The following is an 18961-nucleotide window of genomic DNA, read 5'->3' on the forward strand; positions in this document are numbered from 1 at the left end:
CGCTACGCATATAACCGGTGTGCCGTTCTCCGGCGAAGCACGCTTGGCTCAAACACCTAGAGTCATAGGCGTGCGCACAGGGGGGGCAGGGGGGGCGGCCGCCCCCCCTAATCATCTGAAGGGGGGCGCCAAATTGGCCCATATTTTGTCAATGTAACATATTAAAGTAAAAATTTCTGCTCAGAAATATTTTGTATGTGTTGCAATTTCATCGCATTGAAATAAAAATTTTATAACCATCCCTCTTTGCACTGCGTTCGGACCGCTAGGACTTCAGTGGGGAGAGGTCGGGAGTTGCTCTAAGGGGGGGGGGGGGGGGGGGGGGGGGCAGCGGTAAGACTTTGCCCCCCCTAATCGAGAACTCTGCGCACGCCTATGCCTAGAGTCCACGCCGCTTTACAAGTACGCCAACGTCGTCATCGACTGGGACCGGCTTACGCAGTCCCCTCAACGTTATGCGCGCTATAAAACGCGGTCCCTTCGCCGCGCCGCCTATGCGTCGCATCTACACAGGGGTTCCCGCGAGGGGAGGTGGGAGTTTTTTAGTGCCAAGTCTAATAAAATTTCACCAGTTGATCGTCAGCGCTCGTGTACGTTTGCCCTCTCTTTGTCCAAGTTTTACGCGCTGTTTTCCTAAGGTGTCATGTGTACCCAACTAGCCCAAAGTCAAGCTTTAGTACTTTATTAGTTATTGGCCAATCCTCCACAAGTGCACGTTGCATAAGCGGGTACTAGCCATGAACTGCTTTCGTTGACGGACTGGCACGACAAATCCTGCCATGCCATGGTCATTTACAACTTCGCTGCAAAATCTTCCGTCTCGAAACCGATCAGCGACGCTGAGTCACACGCACGGGGGTCGACAGGAAGCACAAAGGCTTGGCGACAGTGCTTTTCGGTGAAAGTATCAGGAAACAGAGTTCATGTGCCGCACGCTTTATCGCAGCCTCCGCACCGCTGTCCACTCCACAAGAGGCGCATCCGGAATGCTCGCTACTGCACGTTCCTCCATAATCTCCTGGACCTGTGGGCGAGCCCTTTCCCCGACGGTGTTCGCGCCATGAGTTTGCAAGCAACGGCAGCACAGGTCGTCGACACGCACCGAAAAAAGAAGATAAGGACGAGCTGGTTCGATTCATATCCGGTGAGCTTGCGCCGCACAGGAACCGTCCAACGGGGTGTGGCTTTTTGAGCCTACTTCGCCGCGTGACATTTCTACGGATGGGTTAAGAGGCTACCATGTCAGGACAGAAGCATGTGCGTAGAGATTGCAACGAGTTTACGTCAGCTGGCTTATCGAAGCGCCCTTGTCGTGAAGTTGCAATGAATGAATGAATGAATGAATGAATGAATGAATGAATGAACGAACGAAAATTCGAGAGCTAAACCTAGAATAGAGGCGCATGGTGCAGCGGGGTGCACTGCGTAAACTCGAGCTGTGTGGGGTGTTTATAACTGTCCTAACCACAAAATAACGCAAATGCATAAAATTTGCAAACCCATCAGCGGAAAAAAAAAAATGGCCGCGTATCCGCTCCTTTCGTTGCAAATGTCGACAAAAGACGATAGTCTTTATCAACTTTTGCCAAGTAAATGCCTCCCTTCGCCTTCCCGCTCACCTCTCATTTTGTTCCTCTTGCGTCGCGCTCCTCCCAAGGTAAAGACGCCAAAGGTTTGCTAAAATCATTTTAAATTTACCGCGTTCCACTGCTCCAAGCCGGGTGTCTGGATGCCAACGCTGCCGTACGGAGAAGACGCGCGTGAATCGAGGCGCCCTACTTCAACGTTTATAGAACTGCGTTTCCCTACTCCACGTGCGTTGGAAAAAGAACGTGGAACCTATCTAGCGGAACCTTCCGTAACTGTTGCCGGTTGATTTCTTAAAATGGCGCCAGAAGCTATAGTGGCGCGGGCGACAGCAGTCGACGGCTGAGTGAATTTTTTTTTTGCATTTCATGAAGTATTTGATTTCGCAAAAATCAAGCATGTATGGTTTTTTATAAAGTAACACTGATAATATCACGTCTGTATTAATCTGCTGTTTTATATTTCCGTAATGTCTTGTTCTTCTTCAATAATGTTGACAAGTATGAACATTACACGGGCTAATATGTGTAGATTTAGCTGTGACTATATAAGACTATTGCGCAGGCATTGTTTTACTTTGGCCGGGTGGCTGAATCGAGTCACAGACAGACAGACAGACAGACAGACAGACCAAAATTTCTGCGTTTAAGTAGCCCAAGAAAGACTACCGTCTTTAAAAAGGGTCGCTCGGGCTGATTATGGGGGACAGAAGATTCTACGGCGTAACCGGTGTCAGACTCGCTCTGCGCACCCGCCTCATAGTAACCCTGTGCGAAGCTGTGGAAGACCAGCACTTTGGCCGCTCACCTTAACTTTTCTAACAAAACAAGTTCTATTGAAAGCAGCCGATCCTCCCGATCGACCCTAAACGGATGTGATTATCCCGCGAAAATTGTCAAGACCCTACACGTCAACGATTGCCGCCGAAATTGTTCCAAAGTGCTTTTATGTAATCGCTTCGGACGAGAACAGCACGAAGAAAAAAGAAATGAATTCATAGAAGCATCCGGAGAAATTTCTCCGGGCACTTAAGTCTGTTTACGCGCTTTAAAGGTGAAAGGCTGGCTATACCTACCAACGTCTTTACTGGTACATCGTATTCGCGTACCTCGTATTTACGAAGCTGTTCTAGCGCTGGCCTTGACGACGGGCTGTGCTGGTATCGTGTCAAGCTCTCAATGGAGCAGGTTTCACCGCTACGTAAAAAAAACAGTTCCCAGAATTGAAAAATTAACAAAAATAAAAAAAAAATGGATGGCGATTACGATATACTCCCTAATGCGATATTTGGGCGCAGCAGTTTAGCTGTTTTGACTGTGCAAAGTATGTTGAGGCAAAGAATTTCACACGGACATATTTGTATGGTTAAAGAAAACTTGTATTTGCATATTGGCTGACCAAGCACATGCACCGGTTGCCTCGCTCATTGTTCAGCACTCACTCGGGGTTCTGGCGTCCGGGGTGCTGGGCCTCCGCTCTGGCAGCTCGTTTAGCTGCAGCGGCTGACGAAGCGCACACACTAAACTTATTTACACCCTCTTTGGCCGAAAAGGGTGTAAAAATCTTGTCCCATGGCTAACACCCCTAAAAGGTGTTTTGGCAAAAAAAGGGTGTACGGATGAAAAAAAGGTGTTGAGCTCAACACCCTTAAAAAAAGATGTTGAGGATGCTCAACACCCCAAAAAAAGGGTGTTAAGCATCGGGCATTAGGAGTGGGAATGTGAATCGGCGAAGGGCGCAGCATTCAACACAAACAGTCAATACGCACAAGTTACGGTTGGAACACAAATGAATTGAACAACAACAACAACAACAAAAACGGGATGCAAGCGGTACAGGGACCGCATACTTACTTCGTAGTACATGTGCTGTTCTTGCTTTTATATCCAGCAGAGGAAAGGCCCCCGATTGAGTCGGTGGGCTTGTAGCAAAAAACAGATATTTTAGCGCTAATTTTGGAAGTATGGATTTTACTATGAGAAAATACAAATCAACGCGCGGATTCGCAAAAACGTTTTAATCACGAGGTAGTTTTTGTATTCCATAACTGATAGAATTTTATTAAATATCGAACAAATCTTTCCCGCCATCTCTACACCCTTCAAAAAGGGTGCTAATTATTTCAACAGCCTTTTTTCCAGAAGGGTGTAAAGCTACAAATTAGGGTGTTCGAAACTAAGAAAAAGGGCGCAAAGAAAAAGGGTGTAAGAAAAGACCGCGAACTAAGAAATAAGGTGAAGAGTCCTCCATATTTGGAGGCATTTTGTACCTGTTTACATGGGTGGACTGAACATTTTCTACAAGCGGGGAGTGTTTTGTACCTCACAATGTTTAAAGCAATATGAATTGGCACAATTTATTACCAGTGAAGCTCTTTAAGCTTGGGCTAGTTTCAGTGGCGTTAGCAAAAAATACAAAGAAAAAGAACTGTAGCCCCTGTGAAGGGCGCACCACCGCAGATAGGGTATTATAACAGTGAAGTCGGCTTTCAAGCTTGCTAGAGTGTGAGCAGAAGGGGCGTATGCGTATGCGCACCTCCTACTATACCATTTCAAAGGTACTAGTCTTTTTTGGATTCTAAAAGGCAAAAAAATTGGCGCAGCTTTCAATAGTGGTGCAAGGCTGGAGAAACAGCATAGCTGGGGAGCTTGTTTCCCCCTTAGATCCCCTGGCAGTGGGGGGGGGGGGGGGGGAGGGGGAGAAGGGGGAACACTGGAACAGCCATGTAAAATCTGGTTAAACTTGGCCTCACCCCTCAGCGGTCATCCTAGCTTAACAAGATCATTGCGAAGCTTAGCAAACATAACAAAACTTAGCAACACCGGAAGAAACTAGGTCGACCCCCGGCTCCCCTGTTCTTTTTTTGCAACTGAACACCTATCTCACACCGTTTCAACAACCTATACAGAGAGCCAAGCGTGTTGCAGCCGCCCTTTTCGCCACACGACTATAGCCTTTTTTTAATTTTGAAGGTTCAAGTTTGTGTTTCACGTGCCAAAGCTAAACTTGGGGCATGAGGTGCACCGCATATGGAAACAAGCGATCATTGCATAACAGCAATTATTCTTTTCTTGCGTATTTCTTGCGAGTAGAGGAGTTTATGAGGGGATGTCTTCTTCTTTACAGTGCTATTTGCATCCAAGCGCGGCCTTATTCAATGAACAGCTGAACACCTTTTCCACACCCTTTCAACACCCTAACAAAAACCAAGGGTGTTGAAGTTGATCAACACCCTTTTTTTCACACGGAAAGGGTGTAGAGCTATGAAAAAAGTGTAGCATAAGTGGAAAAAGGGTGTGAAGGCCTCCCAACACCCTTTTTCCACTTATGCTACACCCTTTTTGGCTAAAAGGGTGTAAAAAAGTTTAGTGTCCACGACCGGTTGCCTCACTCGCAGATCAGCACTCACTCCTGATGGCTGCAGTGCGCTGAGTCAGCTCTTACTCGTAAGTTCTCTTGACGGGAGCTATGGTGAGCCTGTGCGTCGGCGGCGCGAAGTGCTTCTCAGGGAGGGACCACGAACTGCGTCTTAAGCGAATGCACATCATCGTCACGTGCACGCCCCCCTCACGTTTTCGCCAAGCGTCGCGCAGTCCTCGTGCGGGCACAGCATACTGCCCCCTCATCCCCCACCCTGCACACTTTGGAAGAAGCGTCTCGCGCCGCCACGGCGAACCACCCTCCCCATCCAATTTCGCGACAGCCTCCTCCTCTGCTATCTTTCACTCATCGGTCTTGCCATCGTTCTCTCGGTAACGACGACGACGACGACGAGGCTCAGCCCAGGGACGGGCGTGCGCCCTAAAAGGTCATAGGGTCTCCATATATTGATATAAAACGGCTTGTATTGCTCCCGAAAAATCGCCTTTCCAGAAATGCATTTGCGTTTTCTGTAAGCTGGCTTTCCCACATTGCCTGTTTTGTAGCGGAGCATGGGCGCCTACGAAGGGAGTATGATTACAGAAACCGACTCTAACTCGTGTGTTATCGAAAGTGCCCCACAACAAGGGATTTCGAAATGAGCCGCTAAGACGGCTCTACCATTACGCCGAGACTCATTTACCTGTCTTGATTAGTTAGCTCACAGTGAAGTTGTAAACAACGCAGATTTACTCTCTGCGTTCAACACATGGCCATCTACCGGGGGAGTATGGCTACAGAAAACGGTTGCAGGTGTTCTTTTAGATGCAACGCATCTCTTTAACTCGCCTTGTCCCGCGTCGTTGTCGCGGCGTAGTCCGCATCCCTCCCCCATTCTCCTCGCCGCGGCAGCTGCGCGCTCCGCCGCTCTCACCGCAGCGCCATCTGTGCGTCAGCACGGTCAGCGCGCAGCTTGCGCTTGGCTGCGTTCGCTCCCATTGCCGTGCCAGCTGTGCGTTAGCGCGCAGCTTGCGCTCGGTTAAAAATTTACACCATCTTCCCGCGAGGGGAACCATGGGGTAGATGCGACGCATCGGGGGTGAACATGCTGCGTAAATAGGATGCACAACAACAGCAATCCACACGCTGACATCGCTAACATAACGGAAACGCAACGGCAACCCCCGATGCGCTGCATCTACCCCATGGCTCCCCTAGCGGGAAGATGGTTTAAATTTTATCGAAACCACCCGGAAAGAATCGTATAAAATTTAGTCGCGAAAACAACATTGCCCCCAAGGAAGAAGTCGAAGCAAAACGGAATCTTCGTAAAGACAACCCACAGCTCCGCCGTTTCAGCTGATTTCACACTGCGTGAAACTGGGTTTATTTTTTAGATGCGACGCTGAGGAGCATCTCTTGCCGGCGGCCCTGTCCTGCGTGCGTGCGTCATCCGCGTCCGCACAGCTGCGTCTCTCCTCCGCTCGCCTCCTCTCCTCTCTCCAATAGCGAACACTCTCTCCCAACATCTGCGGTCGCGCTGCGCACGGCTGCGCACTGTGCGCATGTGCAGTACTCTCTCCGCGGTCTCCCCTCCTTCGGGCGCGCTGCGCATAGAAGCGGAGTGCCGCGCTCCGGCCGGTCTCTCAGTCGACGGTCGCCCGCGCTTGCGCTTGCGCTTGCTCTCTTGCCGTACCCGACGATTGCTTGATGCGACGCCAATGGAACCCCCTTCAGCGTCGCATCACACCAGGGTTCCCGCGAGGGGAGGCGGCGGGCGTCATTTTTTTAGCAGCCAAGCTGTTTAGCGAATCGTAATTTTTTGTGTCCACAGTTAAAAATACCAAGGAATTGGCGCGCGCGCGCGCGGGAGCGCGTGCACGTGAGCGAGGGCATCGCGGCGACTACCAGGCAGTTAACAATACCAAGAAAATGCCTAGCGCTCGTGTGTGCGTGCCTCGCGACGACCGCCCAGCGTCCCCTGGGCAAGCTTGTCAAGTCACGCATACCCATCTAGGAAGATTGGCCGATATCGGCAAAAAAAGAAAAAAAAAAGCTGCAGCGTCCGTCGCAATCGTGGCAATACTTGCTCGGAACGACAAAGACACGTCATAGCGTATGCCCCTCCAAGGTGATGTCCAATGATTATCACTTCCACAATAATGAAAGAAGCTCAGAATTATAGCAACAATGGTGGAGTAGAAGGTCGTTGCATGCGGCAGCGAAGAATAAGAAAATCGGCTGCCATCGTGGACTTCAACTTCGTGCGTGATGGTCATGAAGGTTGCGTACAGCTTCGCTACCTTAAGTGTTACGCGTTAGTGTGAGCTCTCTTCATTTATTGGCTTTTGTTTCGTCGTCTTTTGAAGCGAATTGCTTGAACGGCTTCTTTCTGCTACGTTATATTTGCGTCTCTTCTTTCGCTTTCGTTTCTTCGTCCTGAGGTGAGAAATACTTCACTCCGAAGGCTCGTGACTTACGCCACAGCTTACCAAGAATGCGGGTTCTGCGCGGATGGGGGGCGCCTGCTCTACTCACGTACCGACACGTTCGCTTGTCACGCTTCACGCAGTGGTTTAACTTTTCTTTCACCACTGGCAACGCGACGAGATAGCGCAGTGGTAACGCGCTGGGCTCTTACTGTGCATACCCACGGTCGATCCGCCTGCAAACTCAACCGTGTTTCCATTAAGCGCAGAGCACTTTAGGGGCTCGCCTTGTCGTCGTAGCTCACTGTCACAATGTCACGCGACTGCCGGAATCAGGCGCAGCTGCGAGATAACGGACCAAAGTGGCGCCTCACGGCGTACTCTAACGGCGTAACACATAGACTTCGAAAACCAAGTGGTTTATAGAGTTATAACCGTTCGAAACTTCTGAACTGCTGGTGCTTGTCATGCATCTCCCCGTTGTTTAGCGAAAAGAAAACTGCAGGTACGTTTGAGGCAAGATCTGCGTATATAATCAGCAGCATCCGCATCCATTTAGCTAGGAACGCCCGTTGGGTTGGTTTTTATGATAGCAAGCGAAAAAATTGGCTCCAATCCACGCCGTGAAGGTGGTTGGAAAGCAAAGCTCCGAACGACCCCCACAACCTGGGGTTCGCGGGGGCGGTGTACCGAACACAGCACCGTCGGCCACGGCCGGGCTCGAGCGGCGGACGCCGCCACTGTAGCCTGACCGTCCGTCGGAAGAAACGGAGAGCGTGTTTCAAAGGGTGAGACAGAGGAACCTAGCCATCCTGATGTGCTAGCTCGGGGCTAAACACTGCGCGACATAAGCGCATACACCGAAACAATCCGGCATGTGAGCTTAGTGATTCCCATTTATACAGATTTAAACTAAATAGTTCCGTAAGTTTGAGAATTGCGAGAAAGCTGACGAAACTTTTACTATCGATATTTATCAGAACCAGTTGCTCCATTCGTTTTTTGTAGTACCCGTTAAAATACAACCCAACCGAATTGGTATTCAGCACTTCAGAAAACGCAGTCCCATTCGTGACAAGCAGTGCGCAAAAGGTGGCGTTTCTCTAGCGGCCAGATGTCTGTAAGTGGTATCTACATTTTGATTTCCGGCTCTGCAAACCAATCCTTAACGCATCTTTGCCGTACGACCACATAATTCCGTCGGGTGCGATTTACCCAGGAGGTGCTGTGGAACAAGTTACTCAAGTCGAGTGAAGTAAGCGCTCCATGGACGCGAATTTGCGCCAAAGCAGGTCCAACACCGCCGCTAAAGCAGACGACAAAGCCGACGGAACGGTCCCGCCGATGCGCCCGCCGGGGTGAGCACGGGGAACGCTGGGTAGTAGCGCCGTATCGCCGTGCCGTCTACACTGTGCTCCGTGAGTGAAAAGCGCCCTCCGCCTCCTCAGCCGCATTGGTAGTTTCTTGTCCCACACACCACGAAAGAACCGTTGGCTGGTAGAGGTAGAAAGCTTTGCTTTAAAAAGTGGCCGCCAAGAACGACGAGTTCCAAACTGCGCAGCAAAGCGCCGGCACGTGCGAGATCCCGCTCGCGCTGTTCCAGGCAGAAGGCGCGTAAGCACTGCAAAGGCGGCAAATTTGAATTGCATTGGACAAACCTCCGTTCAATTCATCGAGAGATCAAGGAGGGAGACAAGGAGGCGAACAGTATGATGATTGTTAGCAGTGGGCGGATAAACGACGCCACATCCCGTTATGGCGAATCACTGCTCTGCCCTTCCGACAGCTTTCATGTTGAGTGGAACGCTTTAATTTTCCTGAATTCCCTGGCGTCAAAGATCTGTGCAAACGTCCGCAAACCGTGCGCGGTAGCTGCTGCAGGTCCTTGGGCGACCTTTTTCCAGTTCGTGCTTTAGGATGTGGGTACAAAAAATATGAAATTGTTTACTCCTTACTGCGGCGGCCATTTTTTGTCATCATCGTTATCATAAGCCATTTTCTGTACTTGACAGCAACTACAACAGCAACAACAAAGACGACAGTTTTTCGCACAATGGAGCACTAAGGCCCCCCTTTAATAGCCCCCCCCCCCCCCCCCTCTACAACGATCAGAAAAAAATAAACAGTGGCTCTCGGCTATGCCAGGATATACGTAGCGTGAGCTAATGCAATACAATCCAATCTAAATCAATCAAATCCAATTAAATTCCAATTCAGTCACGGCGGCGGTGGCTCCGGTGCCCCAGCTGTGCGCCGTGAGACGTCACTGCTCCTCGCGCATGCGCAGCACGGCTCTCCAGGAGCCACACGAAACTGCTCAACCTCGGCCAGTGTAGCTCACGCTACAAAAACCGACACACAAAGTTGCTTCTGGCTGAAAAAGTAATCTTGCCCTTGTCACACTGAGGCCCTGAGGCAAAGACCAGACCGAGGTGGGAGCGCAAAGCAATTAAAATGACTGCAAACTAAGGTGACGACTAAACAGCCGCACATCATCTCGTCTGCAACGGACCAAGAAAATTCTGGTGGCGTCCTCGGTTCACCTGTCGTTCAATAGCCGATGACTAATCTTTGTTCAATAGATAATTAGGCGAGCCGCCAAGGTAGCCGACAGGACGGCCGCAGTTCCAGCGATGGGTGTTTTCTCTCTTCCTCTGAGCGGGATTTTATGACTTCCCTTATCGTGAACATCACTTGACTCTAGGTCATGGTTTAATGTGGGCGTAGACGAACAAGATGAACAACCCGCCCGTACCATGCACTAAGCCAGCTTGGGCTGCGAGCGAGTGAAAACTGGAATGAATCCAACGTAACGAAAAGTTTTTGCTGAAGGCAACAAAAAATGCTCGAACAACGATAACAAGAATGATCACGGATGAAAGAAAGCTAAATGTCGGGTGCAGAATCAGCAATAGGAAAGGGGTATCCTATTATTATAGGATTGCTTATTGAATGAAGGTTTAATGAAAATAGCCTACTAACAGAGCAAACAACACGACACGAGAAGAGAATAGGGCGCAAACAGGGCGCTGACTAACAACTAATTTTTATTGCTTTTGCGAGGTTTTTTGTAAAAGCCTAGACAACAACAACAAAAAATTAAGGAAGGTCGCACTAACGCGTAAGACTTGAAGGTAGCGAAGCTGTAGGCAACCTTCACTACCATCACGAAGGTTTAATTCCACGATTGCAGCCGATTTGCTTCTTTTTCGCTGCCGCAACGACCTTTACTCCGTAATTGTTGGTATAAGTGTGAACTTCCTTCATTTTTTTAGAAGTGCTAATCATTCGACATCACATTGGAGGGGTGTCCGCTATGACGTGTCTTTCTCGTTCCGAGCAAGTGTTGCCACGATTACGGAAAACGCTGGAGTGTTTACTTTTTTTTTTTACCAATCTTGGCCAATCTCCTTAACTAGGTATGATTGGCTTGACAAAAGTGCATCAGGGGCGCTGGGCGGTCGTCGCGAGGCACGCACGCAAGAGCGCTCGATCGCTGTGAGGCCCGCGCTCACGTGCGCGATTTCGGCAATTTCTTGGTATTTTTAACTGCGTACACGAAAAATTACGATTTGCTAAACAGCTTCACTGTTAAAAATTGCAAAGAAAGAAACACGAATCTAGCACGTGATCCCATGAGAGGGTATAAACACCGCGTGGCAATGACTTCGCGTTTTCTTTACTCGTAAAAGTGATCTACTTTTGGAGCAAGCAGTAAAATACGTGCAGCGGACATTCCGTTTGAAATCGCGCAAGAGCTTTTGAAAATCGCCGAGCCTGGCTGCCAGACGACCGACGTGGCTCGCCCTAGCAATGTTAAATTAACAGGGTGGGCATTGCTGCACCAAGAAAGACACCCCTTTTCAGAGAAGACAATAGAAGAGCTACTTACGGCTATAATCAAAATAGCCAACTGGGCCTGCTAGTAGGGGCACCTAGCCCTTGGGGGGTCTTCCTAGTCGGGGAAACTTAATTCTTCAATGGCAGACTGGGTCTGTTTACCAGGTCTCGCTTGTGAGAGAGGTTAGAATTGTCCGGCCAGGCCGATCCCTGTTTATGTCTGGGGTTGAGATGGGGGGTTTTGGAGCTCTACCACACCATGCGAAACAGGGTATATAGGTTACCGCAGAATATACAGGTTGCTTGGAAGGTTTTATGAGGGTTTGAGATGATAGCCGCGTATTAGAGTTGCGTTCTTACAAATGAGGTGTATGCAGTGAGTTTGGTTTTTGTTGTAGCCATGTAAAGTTATTTAAGTAGAAGTCCAAGGGTCTTGCTGGCTTTGCTTGTAATGTAGTCGAAGTGGGGGTTCCATATAAGATTGGGTGTGAGAATTACGCCTACGAATTTGTAATGGGTTGCACGCACAACGTTGGAGTCATAAATATAATGATCAAAGGTGAGACGTGACCGTACTTTCGCGAATGTCATGCCTTTAGTCTTATCAATTTTTATACGCATTAGCCACTTGGTGCACAAGGATTATAGGGCGTTTAAGTCGTTTTGTAGTAGTAGAGAATCATTGATGCAGTTAACTTCGCGGTACAGAACACAATCGTCAGTATAGAAACGGATCTTAGATGAAATGAAGTCAGGGATGTCATTGATGTGCACCAAAAATAATAGCGCACCAAACACAGAACCTTGAGGCACCCCGGATTCAACTGAAACAGGTGATGAGATGGCATTATTAATTGTGACGCCCTGATATATATATATATTCATTAAGAAATTTTTATCCACATTATTGTGGCGTTGTTGAGGTAGAAGCTGTGTAATTTTGATACTAGGCTCTAAAGAGGGACTAAATCAAAAGCCTTGGAAAATTCCACAAAAACTGCGTCAGTTTGGTTGCCTGAATGTGTACTGGTGCGGATATTCGTTGTGAATTCGAACAGCTGAGATTCGTAGGATATTCCATGTTGAAAACCGTGCTGATCTGGAAAAAGTAAATTGTTTGAAGACAGATATTAGTCTACAAAACACGTTCCAAAATTTTGCAGGGGTAGATGTCGAAGATATGGGCATGTAACTAGAAAAGTCGGTGTGGTCACCGGCCTTATAAGTGGGAACAATGCAAGCTAACTTCCAGACGTTAGGCAAGATTTTTTCGTCCAGAGATTGCTGAAACAACTTGAAAAGAAGAGAGGAAGACGACATTAACGTTAGCCTTAATAATTTAGATGATATTTGATCAGGACCGGGACTACATTGGTTACGTAAACGTTGTGTGGATCTTGAAACACCCTCTAAGGTTACCAAAAAATCGGGCATTACGGAGCACTCAGGATGAGAGGCAACATGCAGAGGCAGTGGAGAGCTTTCGGTGGTGAAGACAGAGGAGAATGTTGTGTCATGTGTCTCGGCTATATCTACAGGGGAAAGAAGTCTATTTGTTGAAGCGGTGGTGTTGCTCCCATTACGTTTCTTAGGATTAATGGTGTTCCAGAATTGCTTCGGGTTGTCCTAGAGCAAACCAGGCAAGGTTTTGTTAAAAAAGCAAGTCTTTGCTCTTTTAATTGCGGCGTTGCAGTTACGTGACGCTTGCTTATAATTATGCCAGGAATCAGGCTGATTCAAACGCTGAGCAGCTTTGAAGACTCGTTTCTTTTCCCCAATAGCTCGTTTTACATGACGTGCAAACCAAGGATTCTGAATTGAAGGCCAGATACGTAATTTCGGAACAAAGTGACCCTTGACATGCAACAAGGCTTCCTTAAATAAAAAAAAACCCGGTTTTTACCGTTCTAGATTTGAAAGTATGTTCGTCTTTTACCAGCGAAATATTTAGGAACTCGTTGATCGTGAACAGGTTTGATTTGGAATAATCGTAAATGAATTTGTTGTTTTTTATTTCTTTGAGAAGTTGAGGCAAAGTCAAAATTAAACTGTACTAATTCGCGGTCACTTATCTCGTCAAGAGCGTTCACTGTAGTGCGTTGAGGGTGAGTAGTCCAAACGATATCAAGAGTGGCTTGAACTCGAGTGGGTTCTTTAACCATCTGTTGTAAGGAGAAAGCACCTATACTGCAGAAAGTCTTTGCACTCGCGCCTGATGGAGGAGGAGCTGTCTACTGGATTGCTGAGCCAAAATGGTTGGTTTTTATTTGTGTTATATTTGTATTTTGCGGAACACTTTCGAGTTTCCATATCATAGTGAGAAAGGAAAGTCACGTTACTATTTTGTTTGTTTGTCACTGTGGCCAATCAGGAACCCAATGTGGGTAAATCAACAGGCCATCCCCACTCTCAAATTGTGACGTCCCTTTTGTGGGCGGGGTTTTGGTGATAAAACCGAAGAGTTTGATGTTTTTTTGAGAATAGAGGGGAGAACCGCTCGACGCAGGCCTTTCCCGACCTCTTTTCTGCGATGGTGAGCCTTGAGAGTTGTAAATACGTAGTGTAAACAAATTGTAGATATTGTACATCTTGCTTTTGCTTGGAGTAGACCGTCGTCTACTACGTCCCGTCGGCGAAAGAGCCAGTCAGCCACCGTTACATCCGATCATCTCTTCCACATAGATCGACCGATCCGCCTTATAGAGTCGCATCTATTCTAAATTTAACTGGAGACATATACACAGAAACAAATGCACATATTCCTCCACAGTTTACGCAGGGTAAGACCCGCAATTGCTCCCGCTAACGGGACCATGAAGACCAACAAGTTGTGTTCGTTTCGAAGCTTGCCATGTCGGGATAACTGGCACATCAATTTTCGTGCGATCTTCAAAACAACCAAACTACATAAAAGGAAGAACAGATGAAGAAGTTGCGACTCACCACTTACATTCTCGCACCGCCCCTATAACGACACAGCGACTCGTTTATGAGATTGGTGGCAGCCGACTAACCGTGCTACTAATAAACACGATTGTAGAACCGTATTCGTGCCTACGGTTCCGCTTGACCGCGCCTCTCTAATCCTAGCACGGCGTTATCAGCCTGATTACTCCGTTTTCGGTACCTCACCAGTCCCGTCGCTGCTGGCGCTGTGTGGCGGGAAATTCAAAAGTGTGTCAGTAATTGTGCCCCCCCCCCCCCCCCCCCCTAAAAAAACAAAAAAAAAAACAGCGCCCGTCCGGGTCAGAATAGAGTAAAGCTACTTACCGAGGGCTGGTATTTGTAATAAAACAAGAGCGTAGGAGCTGCCCTTGGGCCTTTTCAAGAAAATGGTGTTATGATTCTGGCAATTGACGCGTCACTGCCCTTCGGTTGGGGACGATCTCTCGCCTCAAGGAAAGTGTGCATGGCGTGCCATCCCACTGAAATGCGTGCTCATGCGTCATTATGCAGCCCTATACGATCTCCTTTCGAGATTAAGATATCGCTCCTGTTTTTTTCATTTTGCTGCTTAGTTAGTATGATCCGTCACTGCCTGACTGGAGACCGCGGACGGTGTTTCCTTGTACTCCTCACATGAGCAAGCAGTAGGTCAAATTAACAGAAAAAAAGTGCACTTGGGCTGGCCATGTGATGACACAGGATGGTTGATTATAAAAATGGGGACTTCCGATAAACCCTATCAGCTAAGTAAGGGAAGATAGAAAACTTGGCGGGAGGGTGATGCGAAAAAATTCGGGGACAACGAATGGGTTCGGGTGAAGCTTTTCGTCCGGCATGACGTTCGTAGACCTCACATAGTAGCGTTGGCCATACATTGTCCGCAGAATAGGTCTCGGTATCCTTCAAGATCCTATGGCGAGGTGACCGACTGCATTATTACAGAACGTCTCACAGAAATGCTTCCGAGCCAACTTAAAGAGGTCACGAAGAGAAAATACAACCCTGTTCAGATTAAAAGAATTAGCCTTTAGTAGCTCACTCAGCTCCAATCCAGCCACGAATGAGATTTTTCAAACAAAAAAATAAGAAATACTACAAAAAAAAATTTCACGCCACAGTGACGTAATATGGGCTACCGCTAAACTATTGTTATCAGACTGCACGTTAGCCTTCATATGATGCGACCGAACGGAACTAGAGGCCCCACTATAATCGCACAGTGATGTATCTTTGCGATGGCTTCGGTTAACGGCCGCTAATCGCACGGGCAGGACTCCGTGACGCCATAGAGACCTCGTAAGAAAGCGGATGGTGAGCCGTCGCTGCTGGATCTGCCTTGATTAATGCCTCGACAATTTACTAATTTCTCGATAATACCACGCTAGACAAACAATCCAGGGTAGGCTGTGTTTTTCTCGATCTTTCGAAAGCCGTTGGTAAGGTTTATCATCGTTTATTAATGTTGAAACTTTTGACGCTGAAAATAGATACGAAATTATTAGCCTGGCTTGAATATTTTCTCACTGCCGCCTTAAATACGTTGCTCTGAATAACTACGACTCCCCTTTGATTTCTGTAACATCAGGGGTGCCACAGGGCTCAATGTTAGGTCTACTACTGTTTTTAATATGCATTAATGATCTTCCGAAGTACGTTTCCTCTTATATCCAGCTCCCCGGTGACAAATGCGTCCTTTATCAAGAAATAGGGAATGATACTGGCCAGCTTTTCCTGCAGTCAGACCTAGACGGTGGTACGAAACTGGGAAAATGCAACTGAACCCTGACAAATGCAAATTAATGCGGTTTTCTCGACAAAACGAAGCACATTCAGTTTACAACCTCAGTGGCACCCAGATGAAAGCCGTCTCATCTTATCGTTATTTAGGTGTAATTGTAACTTCAACTGTCACGTGGAAGGCACACATAGAATATAACCGGTAATGACAACCGCACATTAGGCTACCTCCGGCGAAACTCCCGCAAAGCCCCGGTTTCATGAAAGGTGTTAGTTTAAAAAAATTATTTTCAGACCAAAATTAGAATATGCCGCCTCAATATGGGATCCGGATCAAGCTTCTCTGCAGCATACCGTCGAACTTGTCCATAATAACGCTGTCCGTTTCGTCCTGTAAAATAAAACAGAACTGCTAGCGGAACACAAATGAAGTTAACTCTGCAATTGCCGTTGTTATCATTACGAAGAAAAGTTTTCCGTCTATGCTTATTCAATAAAATTTATCCCCACCAGCGTTTAGCCAGTCAGCTAATCTCAAGGCCATCTTACCGCTCTTCACGTGTCGACCCCGCATACAAAGTTGCGAAGATTTTTTTTGCGAACGCAAACTTATTTATTTATTCTTTCCTCCCGTAAACTCCACCGAGTGGAATCACCTTCGCGGACATATGGCATCAACAGCCGATTCAAATCTTTTTCACCCATCGTTGTTCGCCTATTTCGGGCGTAGTGATTCCATGTGAATTTCTTTTTGTTCTTGTTGTCGTTTATTTTCCTTTCTCTTGAATAACTGTTAATTGTTGAGCGCATGTTTTGCACATTTCTTGTGTAGTATTGAGTAAACTTTGTGTAGTTTTCCTTGTATCCGGCAAATGCTTTCCGCTTGTTGTTTAGAGCACGAATATTCCTACAGGTCTATCCAGAACAACCATGGCGCATTTTCTTACGTACTTATGTGTCTGTACTATCAACATATGTCGTTTGTGTTACTTTTTTGCCGGTTTGTTACTTGTTACTTGTATTTTTCTATCCAAAATCCACTCTCCTCCTCAAGGCTTGTGCGGTTGGGGATAATTAAAATACTTTAAATAAATAAACAAACAAACAAACAAACAAACAAACAAACAAACAAATAAATAAATAAATAAATAAATAAATAAATAAATAAATTTTCTTAAGGTTTGTGATAACATTGGCATCCTTGTTATCGGAACAAAGCGGTTTTTTTGACGAACCGTACTTGTATTTTGTCTTTATGGCCCCTTAAAGCTGTTTCTTTTCGTCCTTGTTTAACTGAAAACCCCATCTGAGTCCCTCCGAACCTGTTGAAAAGTGAGTTTAGGCCGACTCTGCAGCCCACCCTTTAAACTGCGCTGGCGGTCAGCCGCGTAATTCAGCGTAGTTATTTTTATCTCGTCATGAACGGGCTTTTCCCTCACAGTCGTCTCATTTGCGGACTTCGCCTTTACGCTCTTATGGCGGCCAACGTTTTTCACCGAACGGAATCATTCGCAACGGTGATGCAAGCGCGAGCTGAGAAGAATGGCCACGTACATTTCATGCCGTTTCTGCGCCAGGTCGCAAACCTCTCGTGCCTATAGGAGCCACGAGGAAGTGGCGACCACAAGACTAATGAGCGTGCCCCGCAGCACTGCGCGTATGTTTTCCCGAACGATGGGATGCATGGTATTAGATAATTACTGCCCACAAACCCAGCGCCGACGTTTCTTTATTTGCGCGTGCGTGCATGCGTGCGTGTGTTCTCAGGACGTGTGCGTGCCTGACGCAACGCTCGCTGTATCGTTGCGGACCACAGTCGGCATTGAGGCGATGTAGCCGACCGCGGCGCGAGTCAATGTTTTATTGGTTGACGTCATCTTATGAGCCCGGGAGGCTATTAATCTATGGGCTTTGAGTAATCTGTACGAAAAAGGATGGAGGAAAAAGTCGGCAATGGGGGATACGGCGGGGGTGCGTTCGCTGATTGGGAAAGAAATGCGAATGAGAGGACTCTGCGGAAGAAGGTCGTTCGGCTTAGCAAAGCGCGGCCTGCTAGAGGATAAACTGAAAGGGATGACACAGTCTAGACAGGCGGTATCATCATACAGAGGCCCCTATTCTAGAGGCAAAGTTTCAAGAAAAAAATAACGCCACCCAGACAATAACCATTAAATGTTGTTGCAGGGATGACGCATTAACATTTCGTAGAGCCAACAGAACCAATCACAGCGGTGAAATCGTTCCTTCCGATGACTCAAGTATAATGCCTATCGTTAATTAACAGGTGTTGCGTAGGCCTCTGCGACCGCGAACGCCTCCAACGGCAAGGTAAAGCGCGTATATTGGTATTATTAGGGGGCAACATGCTCCGAGTAATGCATGTACCATTCCCAGAAGTCACACCTGCGAGCCGTGTCGAAATAGACTTGGAATTTAACTCTGAGCCGTGCAAAGCCCCCGCATCGTACCCCATCTTACCACGTGGGGGAAGGCGGCATTCACTTCAGCCGAACACAGCAGATAGCTGTCCGTTTTAGAACTAGACACAGTGAAATAGGATTGCAGAAGAGAGAAATCTCAAAAATGCGGCATAGGAGACGAACCTGCCGTCAGTCATGTGGTCCTGAAGTCAGTGCCACCGCTGGCATTAATACGCTAGACCGCTATGTTTATACGCGAATAAATGCTGATAAATTTAAATCAGGAATAGGGATAGGGAGTTCCAGTGGTTGATAATCTCGAGGACACAGAACATTATGCGTCAGTTTTAATGCTAAGAATGATTTGTCCAGTTTTAAATTTCTTCCATTTCTTCTTCAGAAATTAAGAAGAAGAAATGGACGTGGGCAGGGCATGTAATGCGAAGGCAAGATAACTGTCGGTCATTAAGGGCAACAGAGTGGATCCCTAGCGTCGCAGGGGGCGGCGGAAAGTTAGATGGGCAGGTGAGATCAAGAAGTTTGCGGGGATAAATGGTCGCAGTTAGCGCAGGATCGGGGTAATTGGAGATTAATGGGAGAGGCCTTTGCCCTGCAGTGAGCGTAGATAGGCTGGTGATGATG

At 47.5% G+C, this 18961-nt stretch overlaps 1 long non-coding RNA gene across 1 annotated transcript in view; it reads left to right on the forward strand.

Moving 5' to 3' along the window:
* Nucleotides 1-952: 952 nt before the first annotated feature.
* Nucleotides 953-18961, forward strand: part of LOC144174674 (uncharacterized) — a 52309-nt gene continuing 34300 nt past the window's right edge. The window contains exon 1 of the long non-coding RNA XR_013323508.1: nucleotides 953-1144. This is a non-coding gene — a long non-coding RNA (uncharacterized LOC144174674). The remainder of the gene's footprint in view (nucleotides 1145-18961) is intronic.

This window comes from Haemaphysalis longicornis, unplaced genomic scaffold (assembly GCF_048455015.1).
Source record: "Haemaphysalis longicornis isolate Haplotype H1 unplaced genomic scaffold, Haemaphysalis longicornis Haplotype H1 scaffold_3, whole genome shotgun sequence".
Lineage (NCBI taxonomy): Eukaryota > Metazoa > Arthropoda > Arachnida > Ixodida > Ixodidae > Haemaphysalis > Haemaphysalis longicornis.